This window comes from Macrotis lagotis, chromosome 1 (assembly GCF_037893015.1).
Source record: "Macrotis lagotis isolate mMagLag1 chromosome 1, bilby.v1.9.chrom.fasta, whole genome shotgun sequence".
NCBI lineage: Eukaryota > Metazoa > Chordata > Mammalia > Peramelemorphia > Peramelidae > Macrotis > Macrotis lagotis.
Window position 1 is genome coordinate 38,630,597 of NC_133658.1, and position 14,273 is coordinate 38,644,869.

Below are 14,273 nucleotides of genomic sequence, written 5' to 3' on the forward strand. Positions count from 1 at the left end.
GAAAACGAATAAATAGGATTTCCTAGAAGCAGTGAAGGACTAGTTGAGCTTGTACAACATAAACTGATAATAGACCCAGTCATAACAGTTACGTTTTTTCTACCTTTATTTGTAACACATGAGTAGAAGTAACAAATAAACTAAACTGAGGCTGGTGAAAAAAAAAAGGAACACCTTGACTTCACATTATTAGACACCTGTGTGAGCTCCAAAATTATCATGATCAAGCTTCACTATTAATAATATTAATAATTATAGCTGACATTTCTGTAATAGTTCCTGTATATTTACAAATCAGATCTCATTTGATCCTCTTTTATCTAATATTCTGTAAGGTATTTCCTCTAACAGAAGATTTTCCCAAATATAACACTTACAAAAAAAGTTTTCTCCAGAATGCATTTTCTTAAAAGGAGCAAAGGCTTTTCCACATTCATTATAAAGGTATTTTTTTCCAGGATGACTTTTCTTATGAGCCTTAGGGTTTTTACTCCTTTGAAAGTTTGTTAGCATGATCCTGAAAATATTTTTTTCTTACAAAAACTCTGATTTATAGTAATGTTTACTTCTGGAAGACTTTTCTGACTCATTTTATATAAAGGGTTTCTTTTCATTACAAAACACCTTATATTCCTTAATGTTCCATGCAATTTGAAATCTTTCCCACTTACCACACTGGAAAGATTACTGTCAAGTATGAGTTTTCTTATGTGTATTAAGAATTCCTGGGGTGGCTAGGTGGAGCAGTGGATAGAGCACCAGCCCTGGAGTCAGGAACCTGAGTTCAAATGTGACCTCAGACACTTAATAATGACCTAGCTGTGAGACCTTGGGCAAGTCATTTAACCCCACTTGCCTTGCGAAAACCTAAAAAAAAAAAAAAAAAAGAGTTCCCTTTTGGTTGAAAGATTTCCCACATTGACCACATTCAAAAGGTTTCTCTCCTGTATGAATTCCCTGATATTGCATAAGATAAGAGCTGTGTGTGAAGCCTTTCCCACATTCATTATATTCAAAGTGCTTTTCTCCAGTATGTTTTTATGTGCATTAAGAGTTCCTTTCTACTTGTAATGTTTTTTACATTCACTACATTCATGAATTCTTTTTTTTTTTTTTTTAGGTTTTCGCAAGGCAAGTGGGGTTAAGTGGCTTGCCCAAGGCCACATAGATAGGTCATTATTAAGTGTCTGAGTCCGGATTTGAACCCAGGTACTCCTGACTCCAGGGCTGGTGCTTTATCCACTGCCACCTAGCCGCCCCCGTGAATTCTTTGATGTTGCATAAAGTATGTGCTATGCTTGAAGTTTTTTCCACATTTATTACATTTAAAGTGTTTTTCTTTAGGATAAATTTTATGTTTCTTAAGGGATCAACTGTGGGAGAAGGTTTTATCACATTCTTTATAATCAAAGGATCTTCCCTGCACATGCATTTTATTAAGAGCAGTGAAGTTTAGTTGATGGTTATTGGTTTTTCCACCTTTATATTCAAAGGATTTCTTTGCAGAATGAGTTTTTTTGGTGAGTATTAAGATGTCTCTTCTTCCCAAACTGATTACATTCATATGATTTCTCTCCAGTATGCATTCTCTGATGTTATAGAAGATATGAGCTATGTGTAAAGTCTTTTCCACATTCATTACACTCAAAGTGTGAATTGTCTTCTGTTCCTTAAGATGAAGACGCCATTTGAAAGCCATCCCACATTCATTATACTGAAAAAATTTTCTCTCCACTATGAATTCTGGTATGGGCATGAAGTTTCACTTTCAGCTGAAGACTTTCCCACATTCATCACATTTATAAAGTTTCTCTCCAGTATGAAATCTATTATGGGCAATAAGACTTTCTTTCCAACTAAAGGCTTTCCCACATTCACTGCATTTATATGGTTTCTCTTCTGTATGAATTCTCTGATGTTGCATGAGAGATCAACTCTGCCTGAATTCTTTCTTTTTATTTATTTATTTATTTGTTTGTTTGTTTGTTTGTTTGTTTAGTTTTTACAAGACAATAGGGTTAAGTGGCTTGCCCAAGGCCACACAGCTAGGTCATTAGTAAGTGTCTGAGGTCACATTTGAACTCAGGTATTCCTGACTCCAGGGCTGGTGCTCTATCCACTGCTCCACCTAGCCACCCCTACCTGAATTCTTTCTTACATAAACAACATTCAGAGTGTTTCTCTCCAGTGTTAATTGTTTGGTATTGAATTAGGCATTGATTACTTTTGAAGGCTTTACCACATTCATCACATCCAAATGGTTCCTCTCCAGTATGAACTATCCTATGTATTTTGAGATTTCCCTTTTGGCTGAAGGCCTTCCCAGACTCATTACACTTAAAAGGTTTTACTCCATTATGAATTGTTTGATGTCGAGTTCGATATTGATTACTGCTAAAGGTTTTTTACATTCATTACATTTATAAGGTTTATTTGCCTTATGAATCATTTGATATTGAGTTAGGTACTTATTACTACTGAAGGCTTTTCCACATTCATTACATCTGCATAATTCTTACCATTATGAATTATTTTCTGTGTTTTAGATGTCCCTTCTAGTTAAGATTTTCCTACATTCAATACATTTATAATATTTCTCTAAAACATTAATTCTTTTATGTAGCATAAGATTTTACGTAGCAAAGATTTCTGTATTCTAGTCTGTGGACAAAAAAATCCTGATCCTGAAGTCTGAATGTCATATTCATTACATTTGCAAAGTTTCCCTAGAATATGTAGCTTAGGGTGATAATTTAAGTTTGAATGGTAACTAAAATGCCTCCTATGGTATGATTATACTTACAGAGTTTCTTCCATAAAGAGATTGTTTTATGGTTAATTGGATATGAACATTGATTGAAGCTCTTTTCAAATGTAGCAATCTTGTGGAGAAATTCTCTTTTAAGACTTCCTTGCTGTGGAACAAGGATGAATCCCATTCTGCACTTTCTCCCAAATGTATTATATTTATGCAGACTCACTTTATTAAATGCTTTTTTCTTACTGACTGTTACTTGCCTGGACTGTCTTTCCTGATTTCCCTTCTGTTTCCCTAATCTGACATTATAATTCCAACAACTGTCCTTGGTTTGTTCCTTCAGTGAATCCTCTACCAATATAACCTGTTTTAGAGATTGTTTGGTTTTGGGCTTTTTCTTCTGAATCAGAAAAATCTGAAAGTAAAACCAATAGCCATTGCTCTTTTTAGGAAAAAGAAAATTTCCTTTACTGATTATAGCTAACAGTTACAAAGTATTTGTGTTCTAGTCATAGTTCTAAATATGCACTTTACAATTCCTAATTTGATCTTCACAGCAATCCTGGGAGGGAAGTGTTACTATTGGCCCAATTTACAGAGGAAACCAAGGCAAGTAGAAGTTTAGTGACTTGCTCAGGGTCACACAGCTAGAAAGTATCTAAGGTTAGATTTGAACTCTGGGCTTCCTGATTCCAACATTCTATTCACTGTGATAATTAGCTATTTTATAATAACATTTCTGAACTGGTAGATGACAGATTTAATAACTGAATATCTAATCTAGTAACTGTATATTTGTTTTTTGGCAAACTGCTTTGTCTCTAGACAAGATGTAGAATTACAGATTGACTGACAGTATAGCCCAGAATACTCTGAGCCAGTTAAATTCTCTTACAAAAAATATGGAATTTAAAAATTTTTATTAGTTTTTCTAATTTTATGTCTTAGAATTCTGTACTTGACTTTGTTCTTCTCAACCCCATTTATGAAATTTGATGAAATCACTTAAGTCAGTGATCACTTTTTCTGATGACACAAAGATATATGTGATATATTCTAAATTAAATTTCTGAAAAACTCTTAACAAGCTGGAAGAATAGTCCAATATGAAATTCAAGAAACATAAATGTAAAGACCCAAACTTTAAGCTCAAGAGACTGAATATCACTGAAGATATTTTGTAGTGGTATTTAAAAGACCTAGAAATTTTAGATGATCCCAAACAATATAAACCAACAATAAGAGATATATTGGGTCTACTAATACTACTATTATACTCTTCCCTGGTCAGACAACTGTTAAGTTTTTTGTTTATTTTATTTATTTAGGATTTTTGTAAGGCAATGGAGTTAAGTGACTTGCCCAAGGTCACATATCTATAAGCAAGTATTAAGTGTCTAAGATCAGGTTTGAACTCAGATCCTCCTGACTCCAAGGTCATTGTGCTCTATCCGCTATATCACCTAGCTGCCCCAGGAAAACACATTTTAAAGAAGCCATTGAAAAACTGTACATCTAGAAAACCAGGCAATGACAAGAGGGGCCTATTTAGGAATAGATGAATCATCTAGTCTTATAAAAAAATCACATAATATATAAAGCCTTATTCTGGAAGCCCTCAGGGAGGTCTTGGAAACATGCAACTTCTCAGAAAAGTTCAATGGAAGCTGGTTTCACGGATGCTAACAGGAAGGACAAAGTAGTAAAAACTTAAGATGTTACTTGTGCAAGTATAGAATGAACTAAGAAGTCTGCAGAGACCTGAATGCAGTGGGTGCTGCTTTTTCTGGTTTGGCCAGTTAGCTACAACCCATGCTCAAGATAAAGTTGGATTCCTCTCCTAGAAAAGATCTTAGAATTTCTCCTAGAAAAGGTTCATGAGTTTAAGAATTGCCTGTACATTCTGTAAATTAAGGGAGAATAAGGATTCTCTTGAAAAAAATGAAAAGACTTTCAAGGTAAAAACATAAAAAAAGACCTTTAGATCTAGTACAGAATCTTCCCTTGCTTCATGAGGTTTGAGGGTAGAAGATATCCAGGAGAAAGGGATGAAGGACATCCATAATGGCTATGAGGTTCTATTACTATCACTATCTAAATTCTATCACTATTCTATTACTATCATGCCTCTGAGCATGACATGACTCTGTACGCTATAAGGAGTGATGATGCTGACCTGCTGATCAACCTGAGAATGATCATTTAATAAACAACATGGGGCTCAGAAAGAAGTCATGGTTCCTGGAGGCTCCCTAGTGAGGAGGTAATGAGATGGCCAGTGGCCAATGGCATTAACAATACAAAGGGTTGGTGGATCACCAGGGTGAGCATCTGAGGAGTCACAGGTGACTTTCTAGCATGTGTCAAAAAACATGATTACTATGCACTACTGGTGATTCATGTGGAGAAAAATGGTATTTCCCATTAGGAACCAAGAAAATATTATAAGGAATTATGAAGTTCTGGGAAAGAAACTGAATAACTAAGGGGTAGTGATTGATGTTGCTAACAGAAAGCAAAGAAGAAAGGTAAATTTGAATGATAAGGCCCAATGAAATTAGAGTCCAACAGAAACCTGTTCATTGAAAGTTAAGTTAGTTAAGAAGAAAGGATTTAGGGAAGGATTTTGAAATTTTTTTGTCCACAGACTAGAATACAGAAATCTTCTCCAGGGATGAACTACTTAATAAAACCCAGGAGAACATATTTGACTCACACCAAAAATTAAATGAGAAGAGAATATTATCAGACATCAGAGAAACTATAGTTTCTCATCCCTTCTGGGACTTCTCAAGGAATCCACGTTTGCTGCCTCCTCTCTCCATCACCCAGAGGCATTCTATCATCTCCCCTTTCTCCCCTGTCTCCCACAAAGTGATGGCCCTGCTCCTTGCCAAGGCCAAACTCCATGTGTCCCTTTGATCCCCACCCCACCTCTATCTTCAACAGAAGACTGCCTTCTGTCATCCATTCTCCATCTTTAACTACTGACACCTTTACTGTTGTCGGACAAATAATCTCATATCTCCTTTATCCCTGAAAAACCCTCACTTGATTCAACCTCTTCTATTAGCAACCACTCTTCTCCTGCCTCAGAGGCAGTTAGGTAATGTATTGTAGAGGGCACTGGGTCTAGACCTGAGTTGTATATGTGGGAGAAAACTCACATATACAAAAACATTCATAGCAGCTCTTTGAGTAGTGGCAGAGATTTGGAAATTGAGGGGCTGCCCCTCATGAGGGACAGGACTTCATAAAAGTCTGATGTTAAGTGAAGTGAGCAGAAACAGGAGAACATTGTACAAATTACGGTAACATTGTGAGAATGTAGCTCCTCTTAGCAGTTCAGTGTTCAAGGATAATTCTAAAAGACTTGAGATGGCAAACTCCATCCACCTCCAGAGAAAAATCTATTAAGTCTGTATACAGACTAAAGTATATTAATTTTACTTTTTAAAATTTGTTCTATGTTTTTCTTTCTCACTTTTGTGAGATTACCAGGTGATTACTATGTTTTTCTTTTCCCTTTTGTTCTGTTTCTTCTTTCACAACATAACTAATATGGAATATATTAAACATGATTATTCATGTATAACTTAAGATTGCTTGCTTTCATAGGGAGGGAAGGGAGAGAGGAGAAAAATGTGGAACTCAAAATCTTACAAAAAACCAATATTAAAAACTATTATTACATGGGATTATAAAAAAATAAAATTTAAATTTAAAAAAGAACTTAAAAAGTTGAAAGTTGTTTTAATAAGTAATTGGGCAAAAATTATATATATATGCATATATATTTAAAAAAATACTTATTTCCTTTTCATGACTTATTGGAAAAAGTCATTTAAACCTCTTTTCACCCTCTTTTGTTATTGTTCATTCATTTTCAATTGTGTTCAACCCTTTGTAACCCTATTTCAAGCTTTCTTGGCAAAGACATTGGGGTGGTTGCCATTTCTTTCTCTAGCTAATTTTACTGATGAGAAAACTAAGATCAACAGGGTTAAATGACTTGCCCAAGGTCACACAGCTAGTAAGTGTCTAGGGTCACATTTGACCTTTGGAAGATGAATCTTACTGAATCCAGACCCACAGTTTTGTGTACTATGACGTTCCCCAGCTGCCTTAGTGGCATTCTTTTAAATGCTGTGCAATTTGGTTTCTGGCCTCAATATTACACTGAAGCTGCTCCGATGTCTAAATTGTTCAATCTAATGACCTTTTCTCAGTCTTCATTCTGTTGGCATTTGATACTATCAATCATTATCTTCTCCTGGATATCTTTTCTCTCAATTTTCCTCCTACCTGTTGGACTTTTCTTTGCTAGATCTTTGTCTGGGATTTACTCTTAATCATGAAAACCCCCAAAGCTCTATCCTGAGTGTCTTCATTTTTCCCTCTATACAAGGATCCCCCAATGGAGGGGGGAGCTCATGGATAGATTTCAGGGGTCTATGGAATGGGATAGGGGAAAAAACCCCATTATTTTCATTAACTTCTAAATGAAACTTTGAATTTCATTCAATTATGATTAAAAAATATACTAAGAATAGGTCCATATGTTTCACTAGATTGCCAATGGGATTCATGACATAAAAACATTAAGAATGTTGCTCTCTAGGCAGTTGGTAGTACAATGGAGAGATTACTGACCCTGAAGTCAGGAGAACCTGAGTTCAAATTTGACACTTACTCACTGTGTGACCTTGGGCAAGTCTCTTATCTCCCCCCCCCAAAAAAAAAGAAGAATGTTTCTCTCTACTCTCTCACTTGGCCATCTCATTAATTCCTATGGAAAGCTCAAAGCTGGGCAATGACAACTCTTTTCCACAGGCCTACTGATCTTTAAGAATAGCTCTCTTCCTGATATTTCAAAGATAACCAGCTGACTTATTTTCACTCACCCAGATAAATGCTTTTTGGGATTTGTGTGCTTAGCTATGGTGTTCATTTTCATTCCAACTGGGAGATGACATATAATATGAAAACTGGAAGTCCTAATCATGGAGAATTAATGACAACATACTAGAGACAGAGACATCTCAGAATTCACTTATCCACTTTCTATTTAGAGAATTGAAGGGATCCTGGGAATACCCCACAGATAGTTTCACAAACTTGAGAATGAGTGTACTTTGATTCTCTGTCACATGTAGGGATGGATCTAAGAGTTTGACTCTGGCTCAAAGAAAATTATTTTGCCTTCATACACTCCCTGCTAAGAAGAAGAAGAAAAAAAGTTTTCACGTGTCCTAGGATTTGCAAAAGGAGGATTTTTGATATGGATGAACAGGTGGCAAGTTTTAGCATTAGGAACCTCATAACACTTCTCCTAATGCAGCCTTGTAAGCGTCTAGTAGTACAGAGCAAAGACCCTTCATGCAGAAAGAAGGCATGGAAATCCTCTAGCTCTTGGAATCAAAGGACTAGGGATCTCTTCTTCTTGCCTCTATTCATGAGAATATTCCAACATGCCATGTCAAAATTTACACATGAGAAATCAAATAGACCCTAGATGATTCAGGAGATAAAGGCTGGCCTTACCAAAGGACACAAAGTTCTCATAGTTCTCCAGCATCACATCCCTGTACAGGTCCTTTTGAGCAGGCTCCAACGGTCTCGATTCTTCTTGGGTGAAGTCAACAGCCACATCTTGGAATGTCAGCAATTTCTGAAAGATCAAAATAAGTTCTTGCATACCTAGGGACCATCCCTAGCACTGAACTTGAGGAGGCCATGAAAGTGGCAGAATATAGAGGGACTTGTCATAGGGAAGGGAGAAAGGAATAAGCATGTTATACTTTATCCCAGACCCTGTGCTAGGTATTTTTATAGATATTATCTCATTTAATCCTCATACCAATCCTGGGAGGCAGGTGCTATTATAATTCCCATTTTCTAGTTCTGAGGAAACAGAGGCAATAATTTGCCCAGAGTCTCACAATTAGTACATGTTGAAGCTGGATTGGAACTTAGGTCTTCCTGATTTCAGGAACAATACTTTATTTGCTCTACCACCTTGATACTTCATAATATTAAAGATCTGGAGTAATCCAAGACAAATATTTTTTTAATAATTTAGTTATTTGATACTGAACTTTATAATAGATTTTATAATGTGCAAATAATTCTACCACTATAAAGTCAATAGAAATAAAACAAGAAAAAGAAATTTAAGTATTGAATGTTGCAAAGAGAAGACCCAATTATTCCTATTTTCAGATGATATTGTTGTTCAGTCATTTCCAGTCATGTCCAATTCTTCATGACCCTGTTTGGGGCTTTCCTGGCCAAGATATTGGAGTGGTTTGCCATTTCTTTCTCTAGCTCATTTTATGGTTAAGAAAACTGAGGAAAACAGAATCAGGTGATTTTCCCAGAATCACACTGCTAGCAAATGTCTAGAATCACATCTGAACTCAGGTCTTCCTGACTTTGACAAAAATGGGCAGATTTGGAAGAGGAGAACAGAATACAAGTTCAATTTAGATACGTTGAGTTGAAGATTTCTCTGAGAAATCTAGTTTGACTTATTTTATAAGGTAGTTGTTATACAAGATTAAAGTTCAGGAGACAACCTGAAGCTGGATCTGTAGATTCAGTTATTAACTACATTGAAGGGACAGAGAGAGAGAGAGAGAGAGAGACAGAGAGAGAGAGAGAGAGAGACAGAGAGACAGAGAGAGACAGAGAGACAGAGAGACAGACAGAGAGCAAAGACAGAGAGATAGAGAGTAAAGACAGAGAGACAGAGGTGACAGAAAGACAGAGAGAATATAGAGGGAAATGAGAAAAGGGGGCAGGACAAAACATTCACAGTTGTGGGGCTTGACTGAGAAGGACCAGTCAGGAAGTGAAACAAAAGAGAGCAATGTTACAAAAATAGAGACAGAAGAGAATATACAGGAGGAGAAGGGTGGTCATTCATATCAGATGGAGAGATGGGTTAAAAAGGATTAGAACTGGAGCAGCTAGGTGGTGCAGAGGATAGAGCACCAACCCTGTGGTCAGGAGTACCTGAATTCAAATCCAACATTTAATAATTACCTAGCTGTGTAACCTTGGGCAAGTCACTTAACCCTGATGCTTTGCAAAACAAACAAACAAACAAACAAACAAAAAAAGGATTAGAAATGAGGAAGACCTCAGATTTACCAATTAGGAGATGATTGGTAATTTCAGAGAACACTGAACTCTTCAGATGATGAGTTTAGCAAGGGTTGAAAGTGATACAGAAGGTCTAGACAATTTGTCAAGGAATTTGAGAAAGGAAAGGGAGATAGGGTAAGGGGATAATATAGTCTAAGTGAAAGTTAAGGATAAAGTAGACTTGGTTGGTATCTTAACTGTTTTTATGTATCACAGGGAATGGTACTATTGAGGGAGAAATGTTGTATGTCAGCAAATCATTAAAGGACAAAAGGCATCAGTAAAACTTTAATAAAAATATATTTAACTGCAACTGACTGTGCTCAAGTCTCTACAGTAGTTAGAAGAGTTTATAAGGTACTGAAAAAGGAAATCTAATATAGGAACAACAATAACCAGTTATGGGAAGTAATTTTTCTAAAGTATAGAAAGTCAGTAAACAACCAAGACTCTTTATTTAGGATCAAATATAAATTCCTCTTTTTGACTCCTTTTACTTTTTCCACAGACTGTATGATCCAATCAGCAGTGTCAAAATCCCAGGGAAGAGAGGGTAGGGCAGCCCCATCTCCCATAGTCTCTTTATGTTTTCTTCCTCATTAGAATGTAAGCTTCTTAAGAGAAGGAATCATCTTCCCTTTTTTATATTCTCAGTATGTAGCACAATGCTTAGTATTTAGTAAATATTTTATTTAATTATCTAATCAAGAAGAAGGGGTAGTCAGAGTCTAATATTGAAGAACAGAAGTGGCCCTTTAAGGTTAGGCCTGGAGGGAGTGAGGGGGTGGGTCTCTGCCAGTCTGGTGCAGAGGCAGGGGGCAGAAGGGGGGGGTCTGCCAGGCCTGCCATTCTAGGCCCTCTATTTGTGGCTCTTTGCTTCCCTCGTGAGCCCTTCTGCCACCCTCCAGTTTCAGTCATGGCCCTCCAGTGACCAAATCTAGCCTTTCTCTTTCCAGGTCTCTAGCATCCTCCTCTTTCCCCTCCACTGCTGCCCTCCTTCCAGGCCTTCATCATCCCTCATCCTGAGCTAGTGCATTGAGTTAATGCTTGATTTCTTCCCAGATCTCTTTCCTTTCCAATTCATCCTCCACATGGATGCCACAATAATATTTTTTTTTTCTAATGGAGAAGTCTAACCATATCTCCTCCCATTACATTAGGAACTTTTTATTTTTTAATTCATCTAGAAGAATGAGGTCACAGCAAAATGGGAGGTCCACTGGTACTTCTGAAAGAGGCAAAGAAAGGAATTGGGTTTTATAATACTGCCAGAGGCAATCAGAAACATTATTTCATTGGATATTTGTTCATTAGCTATTTTAATGCTAATGATAAGAACTTGCAAAAAGACAGTTGCTAGCATTGGAGAAATTCTGCAAAAAACTTGAAATGATCTGTTATATCCATGTAAAGATGGTAAAAAATAAAAGGCCAAAGATCTGTAGATGACAAGCATCTCTATTATGAGCATCTTTATAAAGAAAAGGATTAGTGGGTGGTGGATATGACAAGGATCAAATAATGCAACAAAAAAATGAAAATTTTTTTTTTAGTCATATGACTTTGTAACCTCATTTGGGGTTTTCTTAGCAAAGAAATAGAATGAACTGACACAGGATAAGCCCTCTCACATGGTGATCAGAAAAAGTGATAGTTGGAATACTTTCAAAGTCTCTCTTAAGAGCATTGGAACTGATTGTGTGGCAAAGGAGACACTGGCACAGGACTGTTCAACATGGGGTGGCCTCATCAGAGAAGGTGCTGTGCTTTATGAGCAAAGCAGAATTGAAGTAATTCAAAAGAAACCTGCAATGTGCAAATTTAGAGAACTCATCTCCAAATGATCACATGAACTATTTGTGCCTAGCCTGTGATAGAGCATTCTGAGCTTGAATTGGTCTGATCAGTTACAGTTGGACACATCATAACTTGACTCTAAAATAGGGACATCATTTTGGTACAATCAATCATTCCCTTTCCCTCTGCTGATTTCCCTCCTACCTCTTTTAATGACTAGTCCTCTGATCTTGCTGATTCTTTGTCCTTTTCTGGATGCTCAAGATAGGTTTTCCCAGAACATCTGTCATGAGTCTTCTAGTTTAACATTTAACTGAACTCCCATCTGTTCAACTAACTTCCAGATTTCTCCCACCAGTCTGGAATTCTCACTGGTGCTCCAGGCCCACATTTCCTGTTGACCTTCTGACACATTTAAGTTAACGTGTCCCAAATCAAACCAAACCTGCTTCTTCTACTTCTCTGTTTTCACCAATTGAATCACTACTATTAGGGCAACTAGGTGGGGTCATAGTGCCCATAATGCTTGTGGAAGACTTTCTCAGTTCAAATCTGTCTTCAGAGAGCTGTGACTAGTTGGCTGACCCTGGGCAAATCACACAAACCTGTTTGCCTCAATTTCCTCATCTGTAAAATGAACTGGAGAAGAAAATAAACTATTCTACAATCTCTGCCAAAATAACCCCTAAAACTTCAAAGAGAGTCACAGAGCTGGATACAACCAAACAACAATTAAGAACCACTACAATTAAAACATTTCCTCATTTTCAAAACTTGGAGCTGTTACATTTGACTCTTCTTTAGTACCATCCTCAAGTGTCTCATTGAGTCTAACTCTGTATACTTTTCATATTTGTCTTCTGTTAATATCTACTGCTACCCCTTGGAGTAGAGACCCCTCTTTGGCTCCCTATTGAAACGATTGTAATGGTTGCTCTGAACAGATTTTCCCATTTCAGTATCTTTCTCCTCCAGTACATCTTCTAAGACTACCATATTCATATTCTCATGATTATGTCATTTTTCTGCTGAAAAAAATCTTCCATGACTTCCTTCTGCCTACTGAATGTATTTTAGACTCCTTTGATTGACATACAGGACTTTCAACAATCTGGTTTCAACTTATATTTCCAGATTTATGTCCCCCTGCTTCTTCCATATACTTCATATTCCAGGCAAATTGTCACCTAGAACATGACTTGAGCTTTCCCAACTCTTGGCTTTGTCAACACTGTTTCGGTCTTGTCTAATATGTTCTTTGTTGGATCCAAAGAGTGAGACAGAGACCAAAATTTGATAAGTTTTGGAATTTATTACCTGACTATATGGAGTTACACTTTCCCTCAAATTGCATAGCACTGAATGTCCAGAGAACAAGGTTTTCATAGCATTTGGGGGGGGCGGTATTGTGAGCAAGCAGGATACAGAAGCAGAGATAGCAGTTAGATATATTTCCTTGTCAGACTATTACAAACATATGCAAACATACAGTCTAGGATAGATCTTGCTTTATGTCTTTTTTTTTTTTTTTTTTAGGCTTTTGCAAGGCAAATGGGGTTAAGTGGCTTGCCCAAGGCTACACAGCTAGGTAATTATTAAGTGTCTGAGATCAGATTTGAACCCAGGTACTCCTGACTCCAAGGCCGGTGCTTTATCCACTACGCCACCTAGCCACCCCTTGCTTTATGTCTTAACATGTTTCCGGAGACAGAGGGAGTCACATATTCATGGGTTTCCCACAGATTCAAGTCAAGTGGAATTTACTATCTTATGGTTCCAGCTGCATAAGGGGGAAGGGGAGGCAGTCTTGGGAGAAGGCAGGAATTTTACAGATACAGCAAAATGATTATGTTAACAAGGGTGTTTTGTGAGTTTTAGAGAAATTTATGGTATATCTTGTGAATCCAGAGTCAACCATTTGGGTCTGGTCAGAATGTTCTTAGACCCAAAAGGCGCCTAGCCAGTTATATTTCTGAGGAGTTTCTTGGGGCCCAGAAAAGTGTCAAGGACTCCTTTTATATAGGGATCACACAAATATTACTATTATACTTCAGTTTATGGGATTCTTATCCATCCTTTAATGCTTCAGGTTAAATGCTATTTCTTTCATTATTCTATTGATTGATGATAATAACATCCAAAAGTTTGACCTCAATAATGGCAAAATGGAGTTAGGGTAACATACCTGTTTATTAAATTCGCTAGGCTTACAGTTCTTTTCATGAATGGGAGCTTGTTAGAAACTGGACTCAAAGTATAAATTTGGGGGGGGAGTATTTTATAGGAATTAGAAATGGGACCATAAAATGATTGGTGACAGCCAGTGAAATCACAGCATATTTTACAATTTCCTTCCTTGGCTTCTGGATGTCTGCTTCATGTTGTAACTATCAGGAATTTCATTAAGGGGAGGAAAAATGCCATATTGTGACTCAAGATATCTAGGTCTTTTTACTCCCAGATTTCCATAAAACAAGGGATTTTCCCCTTTCCAGGATGTCTGAGCCATCCTGTTGTTATTGCTGATACAGTGGAGAATGATTATCAGGAAGATATCAGGTAAGCCAAA